Source organism: Macrotis lagotis, chromosome X, assembly GCF_037893015.1.
Source record: "Macrotis lagotis isolate mMagLag1 chromosome X, bilby.v1.9.chrom.fasta, whole genome shotgun sequence".
Classification (NCBI taxonomy): domain Eukaryota; kingdom Metazoa; phylum Chordata; class Mammalia; order Peramelemorphia; family Peramelidae; genus Macrotis; species Macrotis lagotis.
This window is the reverse complement of record NC_133666.1, coordinates 304,940,200-304,946,736: the sequence shown is the minus strand read 5'-3', so window position 1 is coordinate 304,946,736 and position 6,537 is coordinate 304,940,200. Positions and strand designations below refer to the sequence as shown.

General features: G+C 40.6%; 1 pseudogene; it reads right to left on the bottom strand.

Moving 5' to 3' along the window:
* Positions 1-4,958: 4,958 nt before the first annotated feature.
* Positions 4,959-6,066, bottom strand: LOC141498391 (adenylate kinase 4, mitochondrial pseudogene; annotated as a pseudogene).
* Positions 6,067-6,537: the final 471 nt, after the last annotated feature.

Here is a 6,537-nt window from a genome sequence, read left to right as displayed (position 1 = left end):
AGCCAGAAGACCTGGTTTTGAATTCCAGTTCTGCCACAATTACCTAGAGAGAATCTTTAAGATCCCATACAATTATAGGATTCTATTACAGTCCTACAAAGTAGATAAATAATAAGCCTAAATCAAGGAACTAGGCAATGAGTTCTAGTAGAATTACAAGGAAGGAGAGGTTACTTTATACAAAAGTGATTAGGAATTGCAATCAGAAGTTTTGAGTTTTAGTTCAATCTTTGACTCTAACTATGAGTTTGACCAAGGTACTTAAATTAACCACCTTGGATCTCAGTTTCCCCATCAGTTGCTTGTCTGGGAACTTGCTTATTGGAAGAAGGACATAACTTAGCTGATTGGCTAGGGAAAGACTGGAGTAACTAAGGGAATCTATTGCATGAACATTAAATCCTATGTTTTGTGAAGAATTATCCAAGCTTATTTATTGTTCTCTAGTGCTATTTGTTGCCTGAGAAGGTAAGTTTTTCAAGGTTACTATGCACACCTAAGGTGTCTCTGGTTTGAGAAAGAGAGAGAGAGAGAGAGAGAGAGAGAGAGAGAGAGAGAGAGAGAGAGAGAACAGAAGTAAAAAGATAGATTTAGTATGTGTTTTGCTGTGAGTTGTGCTTTATTATGAGAAGAGATTGTAACTTACTGGCAAAGAAAAATCCCCTGTATATTGCAGATATGAGGAAGTAGGCAGGTTTCATTTAAGGGAACTGTTTACTATTGAAAGAGCAAAATACTTTTTCTCAGTGCCATGCTAAGCATGACCATGAACAAAAAGAACTTGCCATTACTTATCAATTCAAAAGTAGAAGATAAAATAAAATAAAATTTAATTTTGAAAGAATAGAAGAGAAGTAGCTTAGCCCATTAGTATACTGATGAGAGCTGGAAGGAAATATCTATCAGAGAAAGGGCTTTGGGTGGTGTGGGTGATGAAGATTGTTCCTGAAAGGATCAAGGACATCAAGATTTATAGTGTCTTGATGTGAGTGAACCTAGGCACATGGATTTCCTTACTCATGTGCCTTTCTGCTAAGTTTGTCTATATGTATGCCCACTCTCCCCTAGGAACATTGTATGCATTGGCAAGGAAGTAAATGGTATATAGGTGAACTTCTGTATTATAATTATTCCTGCTCTTGCCTTGAATCACTGTATTATTCCTGGTTTTACCTTCTACTGAATAAATGTTATGATTATTCTTACTTTTGTCTCATTGTTAAGTAAATGTTTTAGGTTTAAGAGTTAACATTATTGCAGTGAATATATGTGAAAAGAACAACAGTGGAGACTAGAGAATTAGAGAGAAGGGTCCTAGGCATATATCATCCCTATGCCTAGGTTATAAATAGGACCATGAAAGAGACAGAGAGGTGAGTTGTAGTTGGGTGGTACACCCTGCTCTGGTGATTGCAAATCTATCATTTAAGTTTCATGATGGGGTAAGGCAGATTAGAGAGTAAAAGTGCAAGTCCCAAACTCCCTTTTCTCAGAAGTTCAATGAGCAAAGACAATTCTAAAAGACTTGTGATGGGAAATGCCACCCACATCTAGAGAAAAACTCTGGCATCTGAATGTAGATTTAAGTATATTATTTTCATTTTTAAAAATTTGTTTTAATTTTTTTCTTTCCCATGTTTTTACTCTTTGTTCTGATTCTTCTTTCACAAAATGACTAATATGGAAAAATGTTAAACATGATTATACATATATAACCTATATCAGATTATTTGCTGTCATGGGGAGAAGGGAGAAAAAGAAGGGAGGCAGAAAATTGTAGAACTTAAAATTTAACAAAAAAAAGTCAATGTTGAAACATGTTATTTGAAAAAAATTAAAATATTAAAAAAAGACTGGAAGTCCTGGCTACATATAAAATAAAGACTTTTGGACTTGAAAACCTCAAATTCTTTCTCTAGTTCTAAACTGATGATATTGATTTCTAGTTCTTCATTGTGAAGCCTCATTCCAGAGTTATGGAATTCACCCTAAGGATTATCCTTCCTCCAACTCCCAGTTTCTCCTCTCATTAGATGGGTCCTCACTGAACCACCTTTTAAGGAGGGCTCCCAAGCAATCATCTCCAGGCTTGCACACTCAGAACTCTCTTACCATGCCCCCACAGCGGTTTTCTTTACCCCCTCACCCTTTTCAGCTTCCTTTTGTGTGGTCTTCCCTTGTTAGAACATAAAATCCTGAGAGCAGAGACTATGATTATTTCTGCTTAATTTTGTATTTCTAACACTTAGCATAGTATCTAATACTTAGTAATTATTTATTTATTATTTATTTACACATTACTAAAATATTCTTGTTGTAAGAGTAAACATAATCCCTCCTCTCCCCCACAAAAATAAAAAAACAATTCATGAGGAATAAAGTCAAAGAAAAAGAAAAAAATAGCTTCAGTCTGTGTTCTGATAAACTCTGTCTGGGGTGGATTGCATTCTTTATCATAAGTCCATCAGAGAAGTTACTTCCATATTTTTCGACAGTTGATGTTGCTGATTATAATTCCCTGCATCCATCCCTCCCCACTACCATTTATTATATTTTTTCTCTCTTTTCACTCTGTCCCTCTTCAAAAATGTGCTGTGAGGCAGCTGGATGGTGCAGTAGCTTGAGCACCAGCCCTGGGGCCAAGAGGCTTCAAGCTTACTAAATCCCACCCCAGAGACCCAGCAACCACCCAGCCCCTTGGTCCCAGATGGGCCATCCAATCCTACCGCCTTGCAAAAAGTTAAAAAGAAAATGTGTTGTATCTGACTATCCTCTTCCCTGATCTACCCTCTCCTCTATCACCCACATCCTCCCTCCCCTCCTCCTGCCCCTCCTCCTGTCCCCTTTCTCTCCTTTTCTTCTAGATTTCTATACTCTATTGAGTATATAGGCTGTTTCCTCTCTGAGTCATTTCCAATGAGAATGAAGGCTCCTTCATTCCCTCTCACCTTCCCCCCCTTCCATACCATTGCAAAAGCTATTTCTTGACTCTTTTACATGAAATATCTTAGCCTATTCTACCTCTCCTTTCTCTTTCTCCTAGTACATTTCCCTTTCACCCATCAGCTCCATTTTTACAAAATATCATACCTTCACATTCAGCTCTCTCCTGTGCCTTGTCTACATACGTTCCTTCTAACTATTCTAATAAATGAGAAGGTTCATATGGGTATTATCAGTATCATCTTACCATGCAGGAATAAATCCCTTATAATTTACCCTTCTCGTCCATCCTCTCTGTTCTTCACCTGAGTTCTGTATTTGAAGATCAGACTTTCTGTTTAGCTCTGGCTGTTTCAATAGGAACATTTGAAATTCTCCTGCTTTATTGAAAGTCCATCTTTTCCTTGGAAAAGGATGTTCAATTTTGCTGAGTAGTTGATTCTCGGTTGTATTCCAAGCTCTTTTGCTTTTCAGAATATTATATTTTGAGCCCTACGAGACATTAATGTGGATGCTGCTAAGTCCTCTGTGATTTTGACTGTAGTTCCATGATATTTGAATTGTTTTCTTCTGGCTGCTTGTAATATTTTCTTGACTTGGAGGTTCTGGCTATAATATTCTTGGGGGTTATTTTTTTGGATCTCTTTCAGGAGGACATCAGTAGATTCTCTCAATTTTTATTTTGCCCTCTGCTTCTAGAATATCAAGGCAATTTTCCTGAAGAAATTCTTTAAAAATCATGATCATGACTCTTTTTTTTTTGGCAAGAAGCTTTTCTTTTAATGTATAGCATATCCAGTTCACCAATGCTAAGACACCAAGCAAAAAGGGTGTTGCTGAGATGTCAAGGAAAGCTTCACTAAGGAAATAATGCATTTCAGCTCCATTCACCAAAGCATTGAAATCAATCCCTTTTCAGGGTGCAGGGTTCCATAAGAGGTCCTTTCCAGAAAGGTTTACAGAGAATCTCCTTGGGGAAAAGAACCCCTTTCCTCCCAGTCATGGGAAGAGGATACTTATGAGGTGTAAGGCAGCAGGAATAAATGTCATTTTCTAGGTTTCCCAGAGGAAAAATAGGGATAGGGGGCCAAACCTTTGGGATCCTTTTTTTATCACCATATGGACACCCTCTACCCTGTAGTATTAAAGCTATTTTACTCCATCTTAACATGTCTAATGCAGCGGCTTCCTCCACATGGGTACAGGCTCTTGTCCAACATCTTTACAATATGCTATAGATCTCTCTATCTCCTAGTCTACAGCACTAATTTTTAGCAGCATCTCTCTAATGTGCTTTATTTTGAATAAAAACTAAATCATCTATTTACTCAAGTGGGATCCAAAACTTAGGAGCTGGAAGAGGGATTAGAGGTCATTCCATTCAGTCTCTTCATTTTATAGATGAGGAAACTGGCAGACAGAGATGGAGCAACTTGGTCAGGGTCACACAGTTAGGAAGCGGCTACCCGCAGGAAAATTTGAACTTGAATCTTCCCAACTCTAAGATCAGGGCTCTATCCACTATACGACACTACCTCTAGTGAAGTCCCTGCCATTTTTTTTTCACTGCTTTACTATCTGAGATGTGGTCTTTAGCATTTGAGGTGTGTGAGTACTCTGTGTGAGACATTGAGAGGCCTAGCCTTCCACAAAAAAAGGAAACAAATCTGGGACTTAGGGTTCCCATGTACAACTCAGGGTCTGGGACTTGAATAGATTCTATTCATTTCATTCTAAGAGGATGTCAAGAAGGGATGGTTATCTCCAACATTAGCTATGGGTATCTTGGGAGAGGCAGGGAGCTGAGTAGCAGCAGCAGAAGTCGTCCTGATGCCTTTTTTCTCAGAGGGAATGAAAAGCTCTTCTGGAACTGGAGGATGAGATAGCATTCACACCCAAAAGGAAGGACATCAACCAGAATCCCAGAGGACATCTGACAGACCCAATGGGAATAGCTGACCTTGGTTACAGGGTGAAGATAGAGCAGAGGTTCAGGGATTACGATGAGATCACAGTTCCTTGAGGCCTCCAGGCCACAGACTTTGGCCTGGTGGCCCTCTGGGGCACCATCCCACCACCACTACCCATCACTACCTCTTAGAGGATGCCATGATGGAATACAGGCCCATTCCAAATGAGTTATAGGATAGAAAAGTCATCCAGGACTTGCTACCTAGACAGCCTGCTCTCATTTAAGGGGTTCATAGAAATGTGGAATCTTTTTCTTTAAAACCCTTTGAGACTTACTTCTTAAATGGAAGAGGGCCCTATTTTTTGGCCACCTCTCTATATAGATTCATTTTGACATGCCCTCCCTGGGATCACTGAGAGAGGCGCTTCAAGTGATCTTGATTAACTTCTAATTGGAACACAGCACCAATACTACACACACACACAATTTAATGAACAACCACATCCTCCTTGTTCTTCCATACTATAGGCCTGTCAAGCTTCTTTCACTCCAATAGATGCCATCTTGTTGGAAAACGATGAATAAACATATGGCCAGATTTTGTTAGTCTCCATCCCAGAGAAAAAGTGAAGGATACCTCGGGTCTTGTATAATTCTATAACAGGCTTTGCCACCTCCTTGTACTGCCTCAGCTTGGCAGCCACAGCCTCAGGTTTATCGTCCTCTTGCTGGATTAACGGCTCGCCAGTGACATCATCGATTCCCTGTACTTGAGGGGGGTTGAACTCCATGTTGTAGACCCTCCCACTTGGAGGATGAATCCATCGCCGACTGAGGTGGTCTTTGAGCCTTTCAAATGGAATGTTCAAGCTGATCACTAGGTCTGGCTGACAGATTTTGTCCAGGGCTTCGGCCTGCGTTAACGTCCCAGGAAAGTCATCGAGCAACCAGGGCTGGACCCGTCTGGACTCCAGTTCGGTCATCAAGAGCCGTGTGATCACCATGATCAGGAATCAATAGACCTTGCTGGATGTACTGCTTGGCCAGGATGCCCAATTCCGTGTCGGTGCAGATGTTCTCCTGCGGCCGCTGGAGAGGTGCTGCAACCCGAAGCTCTGCGCTGCCCGCTGGCACAGCGTGCCCTTGCCCGGGCCCGGGTGGCCCAGCACCACGGCCCGCAGGACCTGCGAAGCCATGGCACGGGGCCCGATTCGCTGCCCGCGCCTCCCCCCGGCCTGCCGATCACGACTTTCAATAATTTTTTTAATAATCTATCCTAGATCTGTTTTTCCAGATCAGTTGTTTTTTCTTTTTTTTTTACAAGGCAAATGGGGTTAAGTGACTTGCCCAAGGCCACACAGCTATGTAATTATTAAGTGTCTGAGACCGGATTTGAACTCAGGTACTCCTGACTCCTGGGCCAGTGCTCTACCCACTGTACCACCTAGCTGCTCCAGTTGCTTTTTCAATGAGATATTTTACAGTTTCTTCTAGTTTTTCATTCTTTTGGTAGTGAATTATTGTGTCTTGATTCCTCGCAAAGTGATTGTCTTCCTTTAGCTCTATTCTACATTTGAAGGATTTGTTTTCCTCAGAGAGTTTTCTTATCTCCTTTTCCATCTGGTTAATTCTGCTTTTTAAGACATTCTTCTCCTCCTTAACTTTTTTTGGATTGTTTTATC